The sequence below is a fragment of the Chionomys nivalis genome, chromosome 7 (assembly GCF_950005125.1).
Source record: "Chionomys nivalis chromosome 7, mChiNiv1.1, whole genome shotgun sequence".
In the NCBI taxonomy this organism is placed as follows: Eukaryota; Metazoa; Chordata; class Mammalia; order Rodentia; family Cricetidae; genus Chionomys; species Chionomys nivalis.
The window spans coordinates 89,546,831-89,572,845 of record NC_080092.1 but is presented as its reverse complement, the minus strand read 5'-3'; the positions used below and the strand labels follow the sequence as shown (position 1 = coordinate 89,572,845).

Sequence of the window (26,015 nt, the reverse complement as noted above, 5' to 3'; positions counted from 1 at the left end):
ACAGTTGGAGAGGGACAGACAAATACACTACACAGAGAGTGTGGAGTTTATTGAGATAAAGGGTAGAGGGGAGGGAAGGGAGAGCGAGAGGAGAAAGGGAGAAGGGGAAAGAAAGAGAAGGAGGGAGAGAGAGAGAAGTAGGGGGAGAGGGAAAGAGGCAAAGGTCTTCTTGCCTCTTCGGAAGAATGGGGGAAGATTAGAAGTTGGGTGGAGCTTGACTCTTGAAGGGACCTTTGTACCTGTGTAATTAATTTTCTCATTACCAATGGCTGTGAACCACCATGTGGTTGCTGAGAATTGAACTCAGGACCTTTGGAAGAGCTGGCAGTGCTCTTAACTGCTGAGCCATCTTCTTGCTTGCCATGCACAGAGGGGTGAGGTGCCAGGTTCCCAAGGGGCAGGGCCAAGGTGTACCTAGATACTAACACCACCTAGGTGCTCTTCAGCTGAACCTCACTCAACCTTCTGCATAGCACGGTCTCCTCCCCACCAGTCCACTTTGTGCATGTGTGTGTGTGTGTGTGTGATATGTGTATGTGTGCATGTTCATATATATAGGTGCAGATGCGTACAGAGGAATCCAGAGGCCGATCTCAGGTGTTGCTCCTCATGTGCCATTCACCACGGTTGTGAGACACAGTCTCTTATTGACCTGGCCTTCACCGATTCAGCTAGACCAGTGAAGAGAAGCCAAGAATCCTCCTGTCTCTGCCTCCCTGGCACTGAGTTACAAATGGGTACCACTAAACCCAGCTTTGGTTAATTGCATGCTAGTGTTATGTGCATGTGTGTGTGTGTGCATGTATGTGCCTGTGCACCCATGTGGAGCTCAAAAGACTTGCGGAGCTGGTTCTTTCCTTTTATCATGTGGGTTCAAGCCCAGAGCTTGAACTCAGGCCTTGGGGCTTGACAGCCAGTGGCCATGGGGCCATTCTGCTAGCTCCAAGCCTAGCTTTTGTGCATGGGATCTAGGGATAACTCAGGTCCTCATGCATGCCTAGCCAGCACGTGACTGGCTAAACCATCTCCCCAACCCTCCCCTCCTTTCTCACTTGCACCCTGCCCCTGTCCTATTTATACCTCCTTCCCTGCACCCCGACCTGACCTGAGGTCTGTCAATGACACAAACGAAGAGCACAGGAACCCAGCACCACCAGGACTGATTCATTCAGATGGGCCTTGCAGATGCCGAGTTGGCTTCATCCATTTTGTCCTTGCTGAGCAGTTCCAGATCTGGCCGTTTGCTGGAGGCCTGGGTGAGGCTGTCCACAGTGACATTCTGTGAGTAAACAGCCCTTTATCACAGGCAGGACGGTTGCCGACAGTGGCTTTCATCTGGCTCCACACAGAAGGGACGGAGAATGAAGCCTTTGGCTGATCAAAACACGGCGGGCAGGAAGCCAGCAGGAGCTCATTGTCCTTGCTGCCATCTTGGACTTCACTCCCACGCAGCTGCCTTTGGGTTTTTAAACAGCATTTGTTCAGGGGGACAGTGATTTAGCCAAGGCTGGCACCGGACTCAAAGGAGTTTGCAACTGGGTAACTCCAAATCACAATGATTGCTCTTAGCCTTTCCTCTCTTGGCAGGTGTCCTCTGTCCCAGAGACCCTGGGCAAATCTGCTCAGGAAGAAACTCGGGAAAGAGAGGCCGGAATTCATTAGCAGGGAGATATTATAAACGATGTCTTCTTAAATGCGATTGCAACTTTCAGGCCCAAAGGTAAATCAAATCAGACTAATCCAGGATAAGTTAGCAAGGACACCTCTTCAAGGATGTTGGGGAAAATATGTTTCTGCCTGTTGCTTGTACGGCAGGAATTCCAACCCGAGTTCTGGGGGCGGGGGCGGGGCATTTAAGAACAAGAGAGCAGTTTTAAATGTCTTACTTGAGGAAGGGCAAGATGGCTCGGTGAGAAGGCGCTTGCTGCCAAGCCTGATTGATGACCTGAGTTCAATCCCCTGGACCTACGTGCTCTAACACAGTGGAGCATCTTCCTGCTGCTCTCAGCTAAGCCAGGGCTGCTCGGCGGTGATGTGACACCAGGGGCTGAAATTTTCTTCATCCTGGGAACTGCGCTTTATCAAATGCTGAGCAGTATTCTCGGTCCCTTACTAGAGGACAGTCTCACCCCTTCACCCATGACAATCAGAGATGTCTCTGTCTTGTGTCCAACCTGTGTGAAGTTGCAAATGGCCATGCTCAGGTTCGAAACTGAGCCCAACACGCAGTCATAAATGCAATTAAAACATGGCGAGATACTCTATGACACTCTTTCAATTGATTTGTGCCGTTCTCAAGGGTGACATTTTATCAGTGACAACATTGCATTGTAATCGCCAAAGGATGGACACAGGCTAAGGAGCTGGATCAGTCTACGGAGTGCACAGCTTGCCATCACAAGAGCTGAATTCTGTGCCCAGAACCCATGTTTCAAAAGCTGGATGTGGTGGGATGCATTTATAACCCCTGCTCAGAGGAGATGGAGAAAGGTGCGTGTCGCCAGAGCTTACTGCCAAGTTCCTGGCGAACAAAACCGCTCCTCAGAAGAAAGAAAATGAGGACAATGGCTGAGAAATAACACCCAAGGTTGATCCTTGACCACCACATGGACAAACAGACATGCTCTCTCACTCTCTCCTCTCACTCTCTCCTTTTTCTCTCTACTATGTCCTCTCTCCTATCTCTCCTCTTTCCTTTCTCTCTCCTCTCTTTTATCTACCCTCTCTATTTCTTTCTTACGCACATGCCCATGTGCATGCATACACACACACACACACACACACATACACAGAAAGAGACACACACACAGGAAAAAATATAGGACAAGCCTGCAAGTTAGACATTATCAAGTGTCCATTAAAGACATCACCCTCTCCACCCCTGAGACCTGTGATTTAGAGGGTCTAAATTACAGTCTAAATTGAAGGAGGTGTTTTGATCTAAAGGGAAATGATAGAGGAATGTCATTGGTTAATTAATAAAGAAACTGCTTGGCCTCATAGGTTAGATCATAGGTGGGTGGAGTAAACAGAACAGAATGCTGGGAGGAAGAGGAAGTGAGCTCAGACACCATGCCGCTCATCTCCAGGGCAGACACAATGAAGCAAGCCGCCAGGTCAGACATGCTGAATCTTTTCCGGTAAGACTGGTGCTACACAGATTACTAAAGATGGGCTAGGCAAGATGTGAGAATTAGCCATTAAGAGGCTAGAACTAATGGGCCAAGCAGTGTTTAAAAGAATACAGTTTGTGTGTTGTTATTTCGGGTCATAAGCTAGCCAGACAGCCAGGAGCCGGGCGGCAGGAACGCAGCCCGCAGCTCTCCTCAACAGAGAAATAGCCTTATCTGCTCCCCAGCAGATCACTATGGGTGTGTTGTTGCTATACTTTCAGTGGGGACCCTGAACAGGACATTGAAGTTTCTAAATGGCTTCATGTCTGGAGAGAAGTCACCGAAAAAGGAGATGCCATTAAATGCTGGCCACATGGCGTGCTCCTTAGAGTTTGTCAGTTTGACACAATGTGGAGTCATCTGAGAAGAGGGACCCTGAGATGAAAACATGTCCCCCATCAGATTGGCCTGTGGACACTTCTCTGAACAGTGCTTGACGTAGGAAGGCCCAGCTCACCCTAGGTGGTGCCACCCCTGGGCAGGTGGTCAGGGCTTGTATAAGGAAGCAGTCTGAGCAGACCAAAGGGAACAAGTCAGTAAGCAGCGTCCTTCCAAGGCCTCTGCTTGGGTTCCTGACTTGAGTTCCTGCCCTCACTTCCCTTTGATGAACATGTAAGGGGAAACAAACCCTGGGCTCCCCAAGTTTCTTTTGGTCATGGCCTTTATGGCAGTGATAGAAGAACGCTAATTAGGACACAGGTGTTTCAAAATGTCCCTTCTTTTCAAAAGAAAACATACCTTTATTTTTTATTTATGTGTATGTGTTTTTTGTTTGCTTGTTTTTGCCAATGTGTAAGTCTGTGCACCACATGTATGCAGTACCTGCAGAGGCCAGAAGAGGGCATAGGATTCCCCTGGAACTGGAGGTGTGAGCCACAATATGTGTCCTGAAAATTTAACCCAGGTCCTCTGGAAGAGCTGCCAGTGCTCTCAGCCACCGAGCCACCTCTCCAGCCCTACATCCCTGCTCCCAAAACGACCCTTGAATCAGTAACTATGCTGACAAACTCACACCACAGAACAAACATGAAGATGTTTTTTTAAGAACATCAAGTCTCAGCTCCTGGCAAAGACCTCCCACCCCGGCCTTAGAATTTAGTTGCACTTGGTCCCAGTAACCACATAGCCTGTCTGCGTCACAGAAAATCTTGGAAGACTATTGCATTACAGTGGATGACATTAGTCTGGTGCGTGACTTCTGTGTGCAGAGTCTGCACGGGTCATTGTTTCACCCGGGGTCTTTTCGGCCACATCTGTTAGCTAAAACGAGGTGCATAAGTGAGCGAGAGTGAGTAATAAAAGTCTCAGATATTCATTCAGTCGCTTTACTGTACTTTGCCTAGCAAACACTGCCTAGCCCTGACCTGCACACTAAGTCAGAACAATAAACAGAAACAATTGGCGTTCCATCTGTTTGGAGAGACAGGATATGTGTACTTCAGTCGATACAGGATGTCAGCCAGGCACTGAACATGGCTCCAGATCAGAAGAGCAAACCAAAGGTGGCATCCTGGAAGAAGGGCTCTTTAGTCAGACGTGGGACACCTCACACTGGGCCCCAGGAAGCAATCGAGGCTCACTATCAGTTCTGAGCTCTCCTTAGACGTCGCACTCAGCTTTGATGATGTCTTGTGGTTCTTTCATTCTCCAGGAGTATTTATCTTCTTCTTCTTCCTCCTCCTCCTCTTCCCTGCTGTCTATATCCACTAAGCAAAGACCCCAGAATCTCCAGGCTTCCACTCCTTCATTTTGGTGAAAGACAACAGGGCAAAAATGAAACTCTTTCCTCTTCGTGTGTTTAGATCTACAGAGCTGGTTCCATTCCACACTACTGACACCATTTCTCAACAGATGAAGAAAAAGACCACCACCCTCGACCGCATGCCCCAGTGGCCCCCAGGAACCCAGAAATTCAAGTTCAGCATAAAATATATTGGAGTAAGTCAAACCAAACTAGTGGAAGACTTGTATGACAAGAACTTTAAATCTTTGAAGAAGAAGACACCAGAAAGTGGAAAGATCTCCCATGCTCTTGGGTAGATAGAATTACCAATGCAATCTTACCAGAAGCAATCTACAGATTCAATGCAATGCCCATCAAAATCCCATCAAAATTCTTCACAGACCTCGAAAGAACAGTACTCAACTTCATACGGAAAAGCAAAAAAAAAAAAAAAAAAAAAAAAAAAAAAAAAAAGTATAGCCAAAACAATCCTATACAATAAAAGAACTTCTGGAGGCATCATAATCCCTGACTTCAAACTCTACTACAGAGCCACAGTACTGAAAACAGCCTGGTATTGGCATAAAACAGACAGGAGGACCAATGGAACCAAATCGAAGACCCAGATATTAATCCACACATTTTCGAATACCTGATTTTTGACAAAGAAGCAAAAATATCAAATGGAAAAAAGAAAGCATACTTAACAAATGGTGCTGGCATAACTGGATATCAACATGTAGAAGAATGAAAATAGATCCATGTCTATTGCCATGCACAAAACTCAAGTCCAAGTGGATCAAAGACTTCAACATAAAGCCAGTCACACTGAACCTTATAGAAGAGAAAGTGGGAAATGCACTTGAACGCATTGGCACAGGGAACCACTTCCTAAATATAACCCCAGCAGCATAGACACTGAGAGAAACAATTAATAAATGGGACCTCCTGAAACTGAAAAGCTTCTGTAAAGCAAAGGACATGGTCAACAAGACAAAACGACAACCTATACAGAATGGGAAAAGATCTTCACTAACTTCGCATCAGACAGAGGTCTGATCTCCAAAATATACAAAGAAATCAAGAAATTGGTCATCAAAATAACAAATAATCCAATAAAAATGGAGTAAGACCTAAAGAGAGAACTCTAAACAGAGGAATCTAAGATGGCTGAAAGACACTTAAGGAAATGCTTAGTCATCAGAGAAATGCAAATCAAAACAACTCTGAGATTCCATCTTACACCTGTAAGAATGGCCAAGATCAAAAACACTGATGACAACCTATGCTGGAGAGGTTGTGGGGTAAAGGGAACACTCCTCCATTGCTGGTGGGAGTGCAAGCTGGTAAGTCCCTTTGGATGTCAGTGTGACGATTTCTCAGAAAATGTGGTACATTTACACAATGGAGTACTACACAGCAGGAAAAAATTGCAGGCAAATGGGTGGAGCGAGAAAACATCATTTTGAGTGAGGTAACCCAGACCCAGAAAGGCAATTATCACATGTACTCACTCATAAGTGGCTTTTAGACATAAAGCAAAGAAAACCAATCTACAAATCACAATCCCAGAGAACCTAGACAACAATGAGGACCCTAAGAGAGACATACATGGATCTAATCTACATGGGTAGTAGAAAAAGACAAGATCTCCTGAGTAAATTGGGAGCATGGGGACCTTGGAAGAGGGTTGAAGGGGAGGGGAGAGGCAGGGGGAGCATAGAAAAATGTAGAGCTTAATAAAAAACCAATAAAAAATATTTAAAAAAAATCAAGCTTAGAGGCAGGGACAGATCTCAACCAGACCTGAGTTCAACTCTCTGAGCCACTGCCGAACAAGACTGAGTACTGAGCATGGGTTTCCCACTCTTGTAACCCTCAGTACTGCACAGGAGGAGGCAGACGGGTTCCAAGTGCTGTATAGCCTAATTGGTAAACCCTAGGTTGATGATAGACCCTGTTTCAGGAAACAAGGTAGATAACACCTGAGGGATAACACCTGAGGTTATTCTCCGACCTACACATGTGCGCGAGCATGCATGCGCGCGTGCGCACGAACACACACACACACACACACACGTATGCCCACATACACATGTACTTAGACACACGTATACAGAATTCAATATTAAACATTAGCAGAATAGATGCTGTTTCCAGTGTCAAAGAGAGAAAATTCTGCAAGTCCGAGGGGTCAGGATCCTCAGCTTTCCCCCTTTTCTCCCTTCCCCTATGCTGCTCACACCCTTACACGTAATACTTGTGAGTAGAGCCATTTTCCAACATCTGACCCCATCCCCTGGCCACAGATGATTGGCTCAGGAGTGCCCCTCCTCTGAACAGTCTGAATTCCTCCCCCAGAGACTATGAACTATAAACACACACTTCCTGATACAACATATCATATCCTGTTTGTTTAACAAAAACGTCTGTGCTCTGTCTATCACTTCCATATCATCTATCTATAGATCCACCTGTCATAATCTATCGTGTGTAATATATATCATCTATTCATCCATTAATTATCTGCTGTCAATCATCTACTTATCCATCAATCATCTATTACCTATGATCTATCAATCCATCTATCCATCTATCTATCTATCTATCTATCTATCTATCTATCTATCCATCCATCTATCTTTCTATCACTACATACTTACCTACCAGGCCTTGGCCTAAACAGTGCATATGAATAAATTTAATCCGGATAACACTTCTATGAAGGATATATGATGGCCCCCATCCTCCACCCTCATTATACGAACGGGAACACAAGTGAAGGGAAGTAACACGGTCAAGGACACAGAACTGGCAAGAGACAGAGCTGCGACAATACCATGTTTCTTTGAGGAAATAAAAATGAATGGATGACAAGGTAGAATCAGGCTGCTTGTCCCATCTCTGTTGCTTTCAAATTGCCCTTGCATGAACTGCTTAGCTTTGCTATGAGAGAGTGAGACTGAGTGAGATCAATGAGATCAATAGCTACCAAACTGTGGACCAGCTACTGTTGTCATGAGAATTGCCGTAGGTAACAAATGAGGACAGATGTTTTATCATTATTCATTTCTGTGAATACTAGAAAGAATGTGTATACATATAATATAGATATATATCTAAAGGATATATAGTGTATATCATCTATATCACTCTATATCTTTATAATATATCCTTCCTACACACACACATATTTATATACATCCTTTCTACATAATATCCCCCAGACCTTTGAAAATGGGGCTAGTAGAACTTAGGACCAAGCCAAACTGGGTCATAGCATCATAGCTTAGAACCAAGTTCTGGATGCACAGGACCGCACAGCAGAAGATATGACCACTTCCCTGGCTGTGGTTGTTTCCATGCTGCCCAAATAAAGGTGACTGAGGTGGAGGTGACTCTGTTCCTTCATGCCAAGGTGAACTTTGAGCCAGGTCCAGCCACCCTAAGTGTCCTAAAGTGATGACATCTGTAGGTCTCCCAAGAACACCACAGTCCACAGATATTGAAGTCCCTTATATAAAATGATACCATAACTGGATAAAATCTAATACATCTTTCTGTGTACTTTCAGTGACATTTGTATTGCTTATAATACCTGGCCCAATGCAATATATATATATATATACACACACACACACACTATTTGGAGGAATAATGACAGGGGGAGTATATTTCCAATACAGATTAAATGTCTTTTTTTCTCATTTCTAAAATTGATTTCTGCTCATCTTTTATCAGTTCCTTGAGAATTTTATACATTTTGATCATACTCATCCCTTACCTTGCTCCTGCTAGACCCATTTCCCCATTTTCCCATTTCCATACCCACTCATCTTTGGGTACCCTCCTTTTTTAACTCATCGAGCATAGTTTGCGCTGCCCACATACCCTTGGCTGCGAGTTCTTTCCTGCAGAGTGGTTTGTCCACCAGGAAAACTCTCCCTGTCTCAGCAGCTGTTAGCTAGGTGGGGGCGGGACTTCATGCCTGTCTTTCCTCTCTACACTATAATTTTGCCTGTATTGAGCTTGCCCGGGGCTTGTTCACGCTGTCTCAACTGCTATGAATTTCACGCACCGCTGACTGCCCCGATGTTTCCAGAAAACAGTCTCCTGGTAGTCGTTCACAGCCGGGTAAGACACGCCCACTGGTGCAGCAGTGCCGTGACTGGAATGGGACCAACAAACCACTTCCTGGCCAGATCTACAGCCTGCTGCACAAGTTGAAATCTATATCTAGCGCCATTATTGGGCCAGGAACCCGCGGCCAAATAAAGTATAGGTTCTAGTGGACGTGCTAAATGGACATGGTATTAAATCAACTCTTAATGACTTTTTATTATACTCATAGATTAGTGCATCAGTCAGTCGCCATGAGGGAAGCTTCTTTTCGCAGTAGAAGGAGCTACAGAGACCCACAGATGATCAAGGTACAGAACATTCATGACTATGGATTGCTCATCCTTAAATGGGACAGATGCGATTTCATTTTGAAATTATTTTCCATGTACAGTTGGTTGACTTCCCAGATGTGGAATCCATGGCTATGTATTGTGCTGCACCGCACTGATGCTTTCCGTGAATTGATGTATTTCAGTATGATCCCTGTGAGAATCCTTTCCTATAAAAGTCAGTGTCTTTACCCTATTCCAGAGAAACTGGGAGTCGGGGAGCTCGGGGGACTGTCTACACACAACTAGCTGGCATAGAGTGGAGATTTGGGGACTGGAAAGATTACTCAAAGGGTAAATGCTTGCTGAGTGTCTTACTTAGGATGTCTATTGCTGTGATAAAACACCATGACCAAAAAAACTTGGGGAAGAAAGGGTTGAATACAGTATAGTCTCACATCACAGTTCTTTACTGAGGGAAGACAAGGCAGGAACTCAGATAGGGCAGGAACCTGGAGGCAGGGCCTGAAGCAGAGACCATGGAGGAATGCTGCTTACTGGCTTGCTCCTCACGGCTTACTCAACCTGCTTTTCTTTTCTTTCTTTTTTTTTATTAATTCTTTTTTTATTAATTAATTAATTAATTAATTTAATTATTAAAGATTTCTGCCTCTTCCCCGCCACCACCTCCCATTCCCCCCCCTCCCCGAATCAAGTCTTCCTCCCTCCTCAGCCCAAAGAGCAAGCAGGTTTCCCTGCCCTGTGGGAGGTCCAAGGACCACCCACCTCCATCCAGGTCTATTAAGGTGAGCATCCAAACTACCTGGGCTCCCACAAAGCCATTACGTGCAATAGGATCAAGAACCCATTGCCATTGTTCTTCAGTTCTCAGTAGTCCTCATTGTCCGTTATGTTCAGCGAGACCGGTTTTGTCCCATGCTTTTTCAGACCCCGGCCAGCTGGCCTTGGTGAGTTCCCGATAGAACATCCCCATTGCCTCAGTGTGTGGGTGCACCCCTCGCGGTCCTGAGTTCCTTGCTCGTGCTCTCTCTCCTTCTGCTCCTCCTTTGGATCGTGAGACTTCAGTCCAGTGCTCCAATGTTGGTCTCTGTCTCTGTCTTCTTTCATCGCCTGATGAAGGTTAATATTCAGGAGGATGCTTATATATTTTTCTTTGGGTTCACCTTCTTATTTAGCTTCTCTAGAATCACGAATTATAGTCTCAATGTCCTTTATTTATGGCTAGAAACCAAATATGAGTGAGTACATCCCATGTTCCTCTTTTTGGGTCTGGCTTAACTCACTCAGGATAGTGTTTTCAATTTCTGTCCATTTGTATGCAAAATTCAAGAAGTCATTGTTTTTTACTGCTGAGTAGTACTCTAATATGTATATATTCCATACTTTCTTCATCCATTCTTCCATTGAAGGGCATCTAGGTTGTTTCCAGGTTCTGGCTATTACAAACAATGCTGCTATGAACATAGTTGAGCATATACTTTTGTTGTATGTTAGGGCATCTCTTGGGTATATTCCCAATAGTGGTATTGCTGGGTCGAGAGGTAGGTTGAACCCGACTTTCCTGAGAAACCGCCACACTGCTTTCCAAAGTGGTTGCACAAGTTTGCATTCCCACCAGCAATGGATGAGTGTGCCCCTTTCTCCACAACCTCTCCAGCAGAGTGGTTTTTCGAGACAGGGTTTCTCTGTAGTTTTGGTGCCCATCCCGGAACTAGCTCTTGTAGACCAGGCTGGCCTCAAACTCCCAGAGATCCGCCTGCCTCTGCCTCCCGAGTGCTGGGATTAAAGGCGTGCGCCACCACCGCCCGGCTCAACCTGCTTTTCTTATAGCACCCAGGAGCACCAGCCCAGAGGTGGCACCACCCACAGTGAGATGGACCCTTCCATATCAATCAGTTGAGAAAATGCACCGCAGGCTTGTCCGCAAGCCAATCTGAGATGTAGAAGTAGCATCCCAAGGAGTCAGCTGTCAAAGGATAAGCCATGTGAAGCCCATCAACGGTGGAAAACAAGCAAGATAAAATGGCAAAGCCAGTTCCCCCAAGAGCTCGCCTTGTATCCTGCCCACCTTGGAAAGTTCCTTGGAAAATCCCGAGGCTAAGGGTTGGAGGAAAATCAGCTTCATGGAACAAGATATAAAAGAATCAGCCTGCTCCCGGTGCATCAAGAGGAGTTAATGCTAACACACAACCACAAATCCCAGATGTTGTTATGGTTGGATTACAGGGACTTGGAAAGTTCAGGCATGAAATGCCTGGATGATAACAATAGAAAACAGATCAAAAGCCCAAAGAAAGAAATCAAGAGAAATGAAAAACAGAAGGAATTGCTGGGGAAGATGAAAGAGGAGGGCTACAATTTGACACCAAAAGCAAAGCCAGCGGTGAAGCTTTGGCTGGCGGTTGACTCACATCCAGATGAGGATTTTTTTTTCAGCATTACTGGAGGTATGGGGTTACAGTCCTTGAGTGCATTTGTACATTTCCGGGACCTCAGGGTTAAAAGGATTTCCCAAGAGTCTCCCGGGCCTGTCCCCACTTTTAAATAATCTCGGAGACAGTGTCCAAATCTACGGTGGTTCTTTGATTCTCAGTTTTCTCCACAAATATCAGGCAAGTCAGCAAACAATGACATAAGGCAGTTTGGTTGCCCTGGCTACAGCCCTACATTCAGAGCCCTCCCCATCACTCGGTTCAGATCATACAGGACTTAACTCAGGACATAACAGGACTGACGAGACAGCTCTGCTTATAAGGTACCAGGCAGCAATCTGATTGCCTGAGGTCGCCCCCCAGAACATGGTGGAGGGAGCACTGACTCCTAAAATCTATCTTCTAATATCTACCCATGGCACACAAGCTCACATGTACGTGTACGTATGTATGTGTGTGTGTGTGTATGTGTACACGTGCGCACACATGCAATCTAAAATATCCATTGACCCTCATCTGGTCATCTGCCCATCCTAGAGAGCAGAATAGGATGCTTTGATTGGCAGGTTGAGCCACATGCCTATACCAGAATGCATCATCTCCAGTTTGGAAACTGAGAATGGAAGGCAGGTGTTCTCTGTCCCACAGAAGAAACAAATGTGTGTCTTTGGAGAACGGAAATGGATGCTAGAAATCAAAAGACCCGACCCAGCTCGGCCATTCCCATCTGACTCTCCTTTAATCTTCCCTCCATCCCAGCTCAGTCTTATAGACCAGACTCTCCTTTGCCACGTTCACCCTTTGGAGAAAGCCGTAAACACCATCACAGACACTAGATATCAAAAGCATATGCAATTGGTCCCTGCCTGTTGTAAAGTAAAGCCCACGGGTCAGGGAGACAGTTCAGCGGGTAAAGGAGCTGCCCAGTCTGGTGACCTGAGTTTGACCTCCAGAACCCATGTGGTGAAAGGAGAGATTCTACTCTAACAAACAGTCCTTTGACTTCCAGACACCCACGGTGGCATCTACACACTGTCCCTCCCAAAAGCACACACATAACTTATAATAAAATTTAAAAATAGTTGGGCATGGTGGTGCATGTCTTTAATCTTAGCACTCAGAAAGCAAAGAAGGTGGGTCTCTCGGAGTTTGAGGCCAGGATGGTCTACACAGCAAGTTCAATTAGCCAGGTCTATAGAGTGAGAACTTGTAATAATAATGGTTAATAATAATAATGATGATAATGATGATGATGCCCAAGCTATTTTATATTTATTTCCTAAAATGTAAATTCTAATTTTTCTAATTCTTTTTTTACAAAAGATATTTTAAAATAAGTGACATCGCCTTTTGACCATTTGGTGTCTCCAAAAAGGAAAGAAATAAGAGTTTACAAGATCTGACTGTTACCACAGAAACTACACATTTCATTAAGATTTAGGAAAGAGAAAAATATGACTCAGATATCTCATGAGTATGCTGCTTCTTAATGCTCTCAAGAAGAGACCTGCAACTATAGCGTTTCCCCCCATTTTGACCAATGGCTTTACAGTTCACAAAATACCTTTGTGCTTATTTTTTTGCATTCGAAGCTGTGGAAGGCTGCTTCTATTATTAATTACCATTTTTATAATGTAGAAACAAAGAGTCAAAGTGGTTGAGTGACTTGCATGGAGTTGTGTCTAGCTATTGCTGTACACAGACTTGATATCTGGTTCCCTGTCTTCCCTTCAAGCCATGAAGCTACCAGAAGTTGAAAACTATGCCACTTAGGCTTGAGGACTCTTGGCGAGGAGGACGCCAAAAGGCAGAAGAGCTGGAAGTCAGTGAGGACAGGGACAAGACAGTGGCCTGTGAACATAATGAAGCTGCTACACTAAGGAATTCATCGCAGGTGTAGTTGCCTACACAGAATCAAGCCGCCAAAGTTCCAGCGTGGATGGATGGGGGACTCATAAGAGCTGAGAGCCATTGGCAGCTGATGGCTCCTAGGAAAAGAAAGAGTCTGTTTGCTTCAGGAGTGTGGCTTCTCCTAGATTGCTTCTGCTCCAGGAAGTGGCCCTGAACTCATACATATTTAAGAAATACGAATTGGACTTGGTGTGTTATAATGAAAAAGAAAAAGAAGAGAATATATTGAGAGGGGGAAAACTGGGGGTCTGGGAGAAGTTGCAAGGAGGACTGGGGTGGATGTAATCAAAATATATTGTATACTTCACTATCCAGATCCACTCACTCCTCCTAGGCCATCTCCATCCATCTGTGATTCACTGCTAACTGCAGAACTGCTCTCTACCAGGGGCCACACAGCTCTCTTCCTCAGCCTCTCCTTCTAGCCCATCTGAATCCCCTTCGGATTTGTTGCCAACTGTGACCAGAGCCAGGGAACCTCTAGTTCTGCCTCCACCACCCTTCATGGAGCCAGACTGATAGCCCATCAGTCAGCCAACCACTGCATCCATCTTGGACTGCTTGGCGTCTGAACCCAGAGCTCCATCCAGAACCTTAGAGCTGAGGTTAGTCAGAGCCTGAACCCTAAAACCCAGAGTGAACCCAAGACTGAAAATAAGCATTGTTCTTCTCGTTTACAATCTGTCAAACTGAGGCAACCGTAACCAAATAACAAGACACCCACCCAGTGAAGGCGAAACCAGATCTCTACACCAAGCAACACCACAAATGTCATCACTCCAGAGGCCTAGATCCAAGCATAAAAACACAAGATAATGCGCGTCCTCCAGAAGCCAGCAGCCTTCTTATAATAGACCCAGAGAAAAGCAGTTCAGCTGAGGCACAAGACAGAACTTCAAAATATCAATTATTAATATGCTCAAGGACTTAAAAAGGATATGAATAAATGCTTCAATGAAGAATGTAAAAACACACAAAAAAAAGACTGATTGAAATAGTGAGATCTTTTCAAGACATAAAGGTAGAATTTAACAAAGAAATAGAATCACTAGAGAAAAGCCAAAACAAAATAATAACTCGGGAAGTCAAACAACAAAACTCAGAGGTAAGCCTCAACAATAGGGTAAAAGGCATGTGTCATAGTTACTTCTCTATTGCCATGACAAAACCCCATGACCAAAGCAACTTCACAGTTCCAGGGGGTTAGAGTCTGTGGCCATGGTGGAAGCAGGAGGATGGCAACAAGCAGGGACGATGTGCTGACCATCGTGGAAGCGGGAAGATGACAACAGGCAGACACAGTGTGCTGAAACAGTGGCTGAGAACTTACATTCCAGTCCACAAGCAGGAACCAGAGAGAGCTAACTGGAAGTAGAATGGGCTTTTGAAACTTCAAAACCCTCAGAGACAGACCTCCTACAACAAGGCCACGCCTCCTAATCCTTCCCAAGCAGTTTCACCAACTAGGGATCAAGTATTCAAATATATGAACTCATGGGGGTCATTCTCATTTACACTACTACTACATGGAATAGAGAATTTCAGGTCTTAAAAAAAACTGGGTAACCCAGTCAAATAAAAATGTTAAATCTTCTCTCTCTTTTTTTTTTTTTTAAAAAAAATATTAAATCTTAAAAAAAATAATCCAGGCACAAAACACCAGGAAATATGGGACACTATGAAAATTCCAAACTTATGAATAATAGGTATAGAGGAAGGAGAAGAAACAAAGGCCAAAGGCACAGAAAATATTTCTTAACAAAATTATAGAAGAAAATTTCACTAAACTGAAGAAAGAGATGCCTATCAAGACACACAAGATTTACAGAACACCAAAGAGAAAGGACCAGAGGGTGAGGAAACTCCACACCACACAGAATAATCAAAACACTAAATATATAGAACAAAGAAAGTATATTAAAAAGCAGCAAAGGAGAAAGACCAAGCACATATAAAGGCAGGTCCATTAGAATAACAACAGTCTTTCAGTGGAGACTGAAAACTAGAAGGACCTGGATGGATGTTCTACACGTTCTAAAAGAACACAGATGCCAGTCTGTAAACAGTCTGTACCTTCATTTCCTGGCCACCCAAACCCAAATAATCACACATAAACTATATTAATTAGAACATTGCTTGGCCAAGAGCTGAGGCTTATTCCTACCTAGCTCTTATATCTTAAATTAACCCATTTCTATTAATCTGTGTATTGTCACAAGGCTGTGACTAACTGGTAAGGTCCTGGCATCTTTCTCCTTTGGCAGCTACATGAAGTCAGCCTGACTCCACCTTCTTTCCCCCCCATCTCTGCTTGGATTTCCAGCCTTGCTATATTCTACCCTGCCATAGGCCAAAGTAAATTCTTTGTTAACCAGTGGAAATAAAACATATACACAGCATACAGAGGTGAATCCCATATCACCAGTCCAAATAACTATATCCAGCAAAACTATCAATCACAGTTGACAGAAAAAGAAAAACATTTCATGATAAAAAAATAATTAGACAATTTCTATTCACCAATCCAACTCTACAAAGGGTACTAGAAGGAAAACTTAAGAATGAAGAGGTTAACTATACCCAAGAAGATAAAAAGAAAAAATAATTCCAGAACAGTTCATCAAAAGGGAGGGAAAACACAATAACAGAAATTAATAATACTGTTCAATAATAACCCTCAACACTAATTATCTCAATTCCCTAGTAAAAAGACACAAACTGAAAGACTGAATTAGAAAACAAGGTCCATCTTTCTGATGCATCCAAGAAACACACCTCACCATCAAGGACAGATATCACCTTATGGTAAAAGGATGGAAAGGCTTATTCTAAGAAAATGGAAACAAGAGAAAGCAGGCACAGCGATTCTAACATCTGACAAAATAGATTTCAAGTCAAAACTAGTCAGAAGAGGTAGTGAAGGACACTCCATAATCGTTAAATGGAAAATTCACCAAGAGAATATTATAATTCTGAAACTGTATGGCCCCCAAATGCAAGTGCACTTAAGTTCATCAAAGAAACACTAATGCAGCTGAAATCACACAGTGGTCCTAACACAGAGATAGCAAGTGACAATAATACCCCACTCTCACCAGAGACAGATCATCCAGAGAAAAACTAAACGGAAGTGCTGGAGTTAAATAATGTCATAAAATAGATAAACCTGACAGGCACCCGCATAGCCTTCCACCCAAACACTCGGGAGCTCGCTTTCTTCTTAGCAGCTGCCGGCCCCCTAACACTGGTCACATGTTAAGCCACGAAGCACATCTTTTAACAGATACAATAGAATCGAGTTAGTGTCTACATTCTATTTGGTCATTTTCCTTTTTCTGTCAAGCTGGGTATCAACAACAATAGATAGAAAGTATACAGACTCACAGAAGCTGAACAACTCATTCACGAATGTAAATTGGGTCAAGGCATAAATTTTAAAAAAGGAAATTAGGGCTGGAGAGATGTTTTCCAGTGGTTAGGAGCACTGGTTGCTATTTCTGAGGACCTGTGCTTGATTCCCAGCACCCATATTGTGGTTCACAGCCCCCCCCCACTAGCTCTAGCTACAGAGGATCTGACACTCTCTACTGACCTTTGTGGGCAGGCACTCACATGCACATAACAACACAAACACACACAGCTACAAAATGGAAATTAAATTTTTTAGAGCTCAGTGAAAATAAAAACATGGCATATTTCATATGAGGCATAATGAAGGCAATTCTAAGAGGCAAGTTCATATCGTCGAACATCAACATCAAAAACCTGGAATGCCAGGTGTGATGGTGCATGTCCTTCATCCCATACTCAGAAGGCAAAGGAAAGTAGAATTCTGTGAGTTTGAGGCCAACTGGTCTACATAGTGAGTTCCATGACAGACAGAGCTACATAGTGAGACACTATAGTGATGAGGCGAGCAGGCCTGCTTTTCGTCCCTCACGGCTAGCTTAGCCCCGGAAATAATAACACAGAAACTGTATTCTTTTAAATACTGCTTGGCCCATTATATCTAGCCTCTTCTTGGCTAACTCTCATATTGATTAACCCATTTCTAATAATCTGTGTAGCACCACAAGGTAGTGGCTTACCGGGAAAGATTCAGCATGTCTGACCTGGTGGCTGGCTCCATGGCAGTCTGCTCTCACTTCTCTTCTTCCCAGCATTCTGTTCTGTTTACTCCACCCACCTACGTTCTGACCTATCAGGCCAAGCAGTTTCTTTATTAATTAGCCAATGAGAGCAACAGATACACAAATGACCTTCCCACATCAAGGTTAGCTAAAACAAATAAGAGAAGGACTTCTGGAGGTCTTGCCATCCCTGATTTCAAGTGTACTGCAGAGCTACAGTAATAAAAAATCACACAATATTGACATAAAACAAACAAGCTGAGCAAATAATTAGAACTGGAGACCTGAACACAACTCTACACATCTACAAATGTCTGACTTTTGACAACAAAGCAAACACACACATACTGGAGAAGACATAATCTTAAACAATTGTTGTGGTCAAACTGGATATAGCATGGACAAGAATGTAAACAGATCCATATCTATCACTCTGCACATACTAAACTCCAAATGGATCAAAGACCTCAAAATAAGACTAAATACCCCAAATCTGATAGAAGAAAACATAGGGAATAAGTTTGAACTCATCAGAACATGCTGGTGAGAATACAGAAGTGGGAGAGACACTTATTTATTGCTGGTAAAAGCCCAAACTGTAAAGCCACTATTGAGGTTCCTCAAAAAGCTGAAAACCAATCTAACATAAGATCCAGCCATATTAGTCTTAGGCATATACCCAAAGGACTCTACCTTCTACCAAGGAGATATTTGCTTATCCATGCTCATTGTTGCTTTAGTCTGAACAGCCAGAAACTGGGAATAGCCTAGATGTTTACCAGTTGATGAATGGATAATGGAAATATGGTATGTTTACACAATAGAACATTATTCAGCTATTATGAAAAGTGAAATTTGAAAGTAAATGGATGGAGCAAGAAAGAATCATTCTGAGTGAGGTAACCCTGACCCTGAAAGACAGACATTACATGTTTAATCTTAAATGTGAATGTTAGCTTTGAAGCTTTATATGTGTGTGTTTCATTTAGAATAACCACAGAGGTTAGGTAGCTAGTAAAGGACAAGGATGAGGAAGGAGATCTTCCAATGAAAGGGAAGCAGAGCACTGTGTTGTAAAGAGATAAGGTTGAAACTAGGAGGATTAAATGGGGAGAGGTTGGGACCCTGAAACCAATATGCAAAATATACTGGTGCAATAGTGGCACAAGTAACATGGAAGTAACCAATCACTTTTTTTATTTTTTAGGGCTCACTCTACGAGTTGTAACTCATACCTGATACTCCTAAATGTGACAAGAACATGAGACTAGATAGTTTGTGAGTCCTAGGGGAAAACCTACTATTATTCTGCCAAAGGAACATAGCAATAAAATTACTCCTAATAATATTTTTCTATACCTAACGATCAGTGACTCACTCAGCCTTTACCAGAGAAGCTTTTTTTATGCAGTAGATGGGAACACAAAGACCCTCAACTGGAAAATATGTAAAGAGAGAAAGAAATTGTCTTTATCAACCCCTCCCCGTAAGAATCAGGATCAAAGTGAAAGAGGAGTTGCAAGGACTGTAGGAGCCAGAGGTGGTGGGTGGGTGACCAAGGAAACAATGTCTTCCAGACACATCAGGGCTGATGCACACATGAACTCACAGGAGTTGTGACAACATGCATGAAATCTGCAAAAGTTCAAATCAGACAAAACCCAGTGTGGAGAAGGGGGGATGGGCACAAAAATTCCACCCTGACCAAATAGCTATTTTCAATGTGCATGTGATGCCTGCTGGAGAAGAGAAAAACTGGTTTTCTCCAATATTGTGGCATGAGGTATAGGAACTACACTCTAGGGCAGACCCCATGCTCAGTTATAGTTGGCCCACACAAAACAGACTCCATGTTTTGTGTGCTTTCTTTTGTTGTTATTTGTCTTGGTATTTTTTTATTTGTTTTGTGTTTGTTTGATTGTTGGTTTTGGTGTGGAGTTGTTTTTGAGGTTGGGTGAGTAGAGAGGTGGGAATCTGAGGGAAGCTATGGGAGCAGGAAGAATATGGTCAAAATATATTGAATTAAAATAATTTTAAAGCAAATAAATATAAAAAATAAATATAAAAATGCATCATATAATGTATGAAACTCTCAAAGAACAGACATATAAAATTAAATTTTTAAAAAATTGTGTGCCTGTGGGTTAGAGAGATGGCCTCAGAAGTTAAGAGCACTTGACATTCTTGCAGAGGACCCAGGTTTGGTTCCCAGCACCTGCATAGTGGCTTATAGTCATCCACAACTCCAGTTCTAGACAATCTGATGTCTTCTTCTGACCTCCTCAGGCACCAGGAACACATGCAGTGCACATACATATGCAGACAAAATACACATGCAAAATAAAAATTTGTTTCACTCATGCTGTGGTGTGGGAGAATTGTCTGTATTGTAAATCATGTTTTTTTTAAATATTTATTTATGTATTATGTATACAGTGTTCTGTCTGTGTGTATGTCTGCAGGCCAGAAATGGGCACCAGACCTTATTACAGATGGTTGAGAGCCACCATGTGGTTGCCGGGAATTGAACTCAGGACCTTTGGAAGAGCAGGCAATGCTCTTAACCTCTGAGCCATCTCTCTAGCCCCCTGTAAATCATGTTTTGAATAAATGCTGATTGGCCAGGCAGGAAGTATAGGCGGGTCAACCAGACAGGAAGTAGAGGCAAGGTGATGAGAACAGGAGGATTCTGGGAAGAAGGAAGTTCTTCCCCTGAGTCCTGCCCAGACCACCAAAGAGGCAGAATGTAATCTACCTGACTGGAAAAGGTACCGAGCCATGTGGGTAACATAGATAAGAATAATGGGTTAATATAAGTTACAAGAGCTAATAAGTAGCCTGAGCTAATGGGCCAATCAGTTTTATAACTTACGGAGATCTTTGTGTGATTTTCTTTGGGGCTTGCTGGCTATGGGGTACTGGGCGGGACAGAAACCCCAACAAGCCGGCCCTCATTGTTACAATGCTGGGCCATGAGAATCCCACAACAAGATTGTCCCAAAATTGAATAACTTGAAACCATTTGAGACTGGGGTTATCTCACACTGTGTATGATTTACGTGAATGTTTACAACTGTAAACCTTCCTACCATTGAACTTATTCAATCGATACTTTATGTTTATTTGCTGGCCTGTTTCCCAGATGCCAGGGCCTCCCTAAACTTGCCAATCTCAGGACCTGACCTAGAAGAAAGAGTTCCCTGCCACCAGAGCGACACATTCAAGTCTGGCGTGAAGCTAAAGAGTGGCTTCCAGGGAAGGGTGGATCCAGCTGAGTATGGGGAGAGTTTTTTTAACTCAGGCAAAGGAAAAGACTCCAGCAGGTAAAGCTTGTGAGTCCAGAAAGTCTTGAGTGGGTACAGAGAGAAGATCCACACATCTTGCCCTACAGTGTGATGGGGCTCCAAAGTGGATGTGGACTTGGTCTTAATGTCCACAGGTTGCCCTACAGTCAATGCCTGCTGGTGAGTCAATCTGAAGGCAGCATTAATAGGATGCTGCTCAAGTCATCCATGAATCTATGGTGACAAGAGAGAGTAAGGATGGACAGGAAAAGAAATGTTCAGGTTTGAGGGGGACTTGGGCAGACATTAAAAAAAAAAAGGACAAAGGACCTGGGAGGGGATATTGAGCTAATTTTAGCTGAGACTCGGGCCACAGGAATACAACAGGAGATGTCGGTAGCCTGAAACTTTCAAGAGAGCTAGTCTTTGGGAGCAGCCAAAGTGAGCCAGGAATCACCCCACATTTCCCATGAAAGTGAACATGGGGAGCCATTGGAGCTGGAGGATTGAACATATCTCTCAGGGAGCAGTTCATAGAACAAGAAAGAGGTGTGAAGAAATTAGGGGAGAGGATGTCTGAGGAGCAAGAGAGGGAAAGCTTTCTAGAGAAAAATAATTATCAGAGCCTGAAAGGAAACCTGGAGAGATAAGGGCTAAGCAGTATTGACTGGATTTCACAACAGAGATGTCCTTGGCCTGGTTGGCAAGCAAGTCAGCAAGCCGGTGCGACCAGCAGCCAGCAAACGATCGTTGGACAGATGAAGGGGAGGTGATGACATGGCCTCTGTGGCTAAAGACAACTCTTTTATGAAGTTTGGCAAGAAAGTGATGGAGAGAGATACAGGCATCAGGATGGAGGGATGAGCAGGGGCTTAGTTCAGACTGCTGTTATTTTAAAAGACTAAAAGGTTTAGCTGTGTTTGTGTGATGTTTGAGGCTTCCCCGCAGGTGGGCAAGACTGGCCTAGGGTTCTGAGGGAGGCAGAGGACTCTGGGAGACTAGAGGAAAAGAAGGAAGCGGACAAAGGTTAGGGAAGTGTGTCTGTGTGACCCAAGATATCAAGAGAGGTAAGAGCCAACCTGGACTTTCTCAAGAATGAGGAGGACAGAGTCAGTGTCATTTGCCTGAGGCAACGGGTCTGGGTCTACAAAACCATGTCTGAGAAGCACTCCATAGAGTTGTTTTTAAGGAGATATCTATCATGAATGGTTTTAGTTTGTGACCCTGTGTTGGGCTACATCCACAGCTATCCTTGGCCACTTGTGACCGACAAGGCTGAGGGCTGGACATGCCTGGGAGGTTCTGAGTTCCCTTGGCAGGGAACGTTCAAGGTTGATGAGCGTGTTAGCGGCACTGAGTTGTGAGTCTCAAAGTCTCCATGGGCTCGTAGCTGCCAAGCTGTGTGGGCTTTAAATCTGGTCTAGAATTCATGGTGAGGTCAAGAGAGACTGAGCTGAAATACCTTGTTCAGGAAGAAAAAAATGAGCTAAGCCAACGAATATAATAAAATAAGAACAAAGAGGAATATTTAATCTACTCCAGGGAACAGACTTTTCAAACATTTTTCCTGGATCTGTCTACAGTCCCTGTGATGACATTATATAAAAGGATGCTGATCCGTTCACAGAGGCAGATCTGCAGAATTTCTCCTTGACAGTATTTGGTAGCCTGGACTGAGTCACAAAAAGCCTGTGGAAGTAAAACCTTCCTAAATGGATCCTAATTCAATAATTCTGACTAAGTAAAGGGACTTACTTTCACAGTCGATGGAATTTTTCATTAAGGAAATCGATGCCGGGAGGGAGAGATTGCTCAGGGGTGAAGAGTGTTTGATGAGTTCAGTTCCCAGCACCCATCCTAAGTGACTCCCAACAGCTTGTGAGTCCAGCTTCTGGAAATCGAACGCCCTCTTCTGGGCTTTCCTGATACACACACATGTACACATACACACATACAGATGCACAGACATAAATAAAAAAATAAATCTTTTTGTAAAAGGAAATGAATGCATGGAACCGCAGCATACTGGAAAAGCCAAGTGACATGCAGTGTGCCAGCTGTGTGGTGCGCTGCATCTGAACCTCCAACCTGGGGCCACAGTCAGTGTTGCTGTCCACGTCCCTCTACACTCAATACAGACTCATACCAGGGAAGGATGAAGAGGGTGGCCAAGGCTGGCCAATGTCAGTCCATAGGAGAGCATTTTATGGGGTGGGTCAGGTAGGGAGAAAACTGTCTTCCCAGATGGAGAAACTGAAGAGGATCATCGCAGTCCAGCAAGCACTTGGCTAGTGATATGAACAGGACCTGGCATTGATTAAAGGTTCTGTCCACTGAGATTGCATAAAAGGCTGTGGGCCGTTGCTGTCACTGTCATGTTGGAGATGAAGGGGGGTGGTCTGTCTTAGGCTGCACAGCCAGCAGAGGGTGGAGTCCAGATAGAAGCCCAAGGTGTTTTACTGACTCTCAGTATCCATGAAGTCACCGCTATTCTGGCCCTTAGCCTCCAGCAGGAGCTAAGTGCTCAGTGCTGCAGTAAAAACCGTGAAGGGGAAGAGGCTCAGTGGCAGAAGCAATCAGTGAACATGGCGGCTGCATTGTTCTGTGTGTCATCTACCATGGTAGACAGCTGCAAGACTGAGGAACATAGAGTGGACAAAATGACACCCCCAAAACCCTGGAGCAGCCATTGGCTGTGACAGAGAGGTGATGAAGATGATGAGCAGTTTGATGTCATTAGAGTCTTCCTTCCACTGCAAGAAGCCAGGTCCTAATGGATCCTCCATTTTTTTTTCTAGGCAATGGGGTACCAGGGATGGAGTCAGGGAAGGGTGGAGGTTCTCATTCTGAGAGAACTGCTTAGGGGTGGCACACTACAGTGCACAGACATCATGGAAACAGATGATGCAGTGTGTCCAAAGGAAAACTTGGCTGCCCCAAGGCAAGGCAGAAGACAGATGCAGGAGGTCCTGTGGTCCCTGCTCTGAGTCCCTCCTGCATTTGGGCATGAACTGTGCATTGCTTTTGGTCAGTAGAGTAGTGCTTCATCTCCTCGGGTGGATGTTTAGAAAATGCTATATAAGAATCTTTCTTGCTATGAGTCTATTGACTTTACCCCTTAGTCATGATGAAATCCTTTAGTATTCAAGGATAGTCTAACCCCACAAAGGATTGCAATAAATCACATAAGTTATTAATTCAAAAATATTCATGAATCCTGCATAGTTTGGGAGACTGGATTTACTAAATTTGAAGACTCTTAGCTTGTGGACTTTACTTTTTATGCCTGTTTTTTGGTTTTGTTTTTAAGCTGAATCTCTCTGTGTAACCCCAACTGGCCCGAAACTCACTATGTAGACCAGGCTGTCCTTGACCCAGCAGTAGTCTTTCTGTTCTTACCTCATGAATACTGGAATTGGAGGGTGTGTAACCATACCCACTTGACATTCCAGTTTTAAAGTGAGAGGTCTCGCACCTACAGATTGTTCTGACTCTAGAAAGAAAGAAAAAAACTGTGGCCACGGATCCTCAGGTAGAAACCTAACCATTCCATCTTGAATCTCCTGAACCTGCAACTCGCTGACCTTCAGATGCCCTTGAGAAGATAATGTACGTCCTCCAAGGCCCACTTAGCCCCACAGCAGACCTGGAACAGAGATCAAGGGTTAAGATTAGGATCTGAACGCAAGTTCCATTAACTGAAAGAGTTAATAAGAAAAACTATTGCCATTTTATTTCCCCAAATAAAGGAAGTACATAAGTAGCTAGTCTTTGTGTGACATTGTGGCAGAATAGATACCTAGAAATGTTACTGAACAATTATGAAACAACTTTCCTCAAACCAGGATAGCATTGATAATGGAAAAGCAACTCCATAATAATCACACTGAGATGCTAGGGGTGTAGATCAGCTGATAGAGTTACTTGCCTAGCAGACACAAAACACTGAGTTCAGTTCCCAGCAGCACGTAAAACGGGGCGTGTCCATGCATGCCTGTAACCCCCACACTTGAGAAGTAGAGATAGGAGGGTTGGAATTTTGAGGTCATATGGAATTTAAGGCCAGTCTGAACTACAGGAATGCCCCTAGACGTGTGTGTGTGTGTCTGTCTGTCTGTCTGTCTGTGTATGTGTGTGTTGTATTGAGATATTAGTAGTAAACCCTGGACATATGGTCCTGTGAAGATGTAAGTCATAAACAATCCCACACTGGTTCGGAATGATGATTAATAGAATAGTTATTTATTTAAAGGGGAAAACTTACAGATCACCGTCCCAGATAACAGCCCTCTGTGCAATCAGGAAAGGAGCCTAGTCGCCGGAAGCAAGAGAGCAAGCAGAGGGCAGTTGCTGCATTTTTAAAGAGAGAGAGACCACGCCCCAATGAGCTGGTATCTCAGCAGCTATTGGCTGAAGGAGTGGAAGGAACTACCGTAACACCCCTGGGCCACAAAACGATATGAAAGCAAGGGTGGCTTCATGAGTGTGTGTGTGTACAGTGTATGCACATTTTACAGGTTCACACACACGTGCACACCCCTTGGAGGTCACAGAAGGGGAAGAGCACCATTCCCCACTGCTCTCTACCCTATTTCTTTGAGACAAGTCTTTCACCAGCTCTGGAGCCAGGCTGGTGGCCAGCAAATCCCAGCAATCCTCCTGTCTCTGTTCTTTCCAGTGTTCGGGTTTCAGGCACATGCACGGTCACGCTGGCTCTTTACATGGGTGCTAGAGATTTGAACTCAAACATGCTTGCATGGGCTTTTTACCACTGAGCCATCTCCCCAGCACTGCCCCTAACATTGCCAAACGTCTTAATCACTTCTGAGTCACCATTCTGAGAATGGTAATGCCACTTACAAATGTTATTTCGTTCGTTCTGTTCTCACTTCTAAAGTGGCATGCTTTTCCTTGGCTCTGGTTCCAAAAGCCAGGGTAATTGCATCTCAC

The 26,015-nt window shown here is 44.0% G+C and overlaps 1 long non-coding RNA gene across 4 annotated transcripts in view; it reads right to left on the bottom strand.

Moving 5' to 3' along the window:
• LOC130876737 (uncharacterized) overlaps positions 1–25,384 on the bottom strand; it is a 129,326-nt gene extending 103,942 nt beyond the window's left edge. For all 4 annotated transcript variants that reach the window (XR_009057351.1, XR_009057349.1, XR_009057350.1 and 1 more), the window contains exon 1: positions 25,330–25,384. This is a non-coding gene — a long non-coding RNA (uncharacterized LOC130876737). The remainder of the gene's footprint in view (positions 1–25,329) is intronic.
• Between the last annotated feature and the right edge of the window lie 631 nt (positions 25,385–26,015).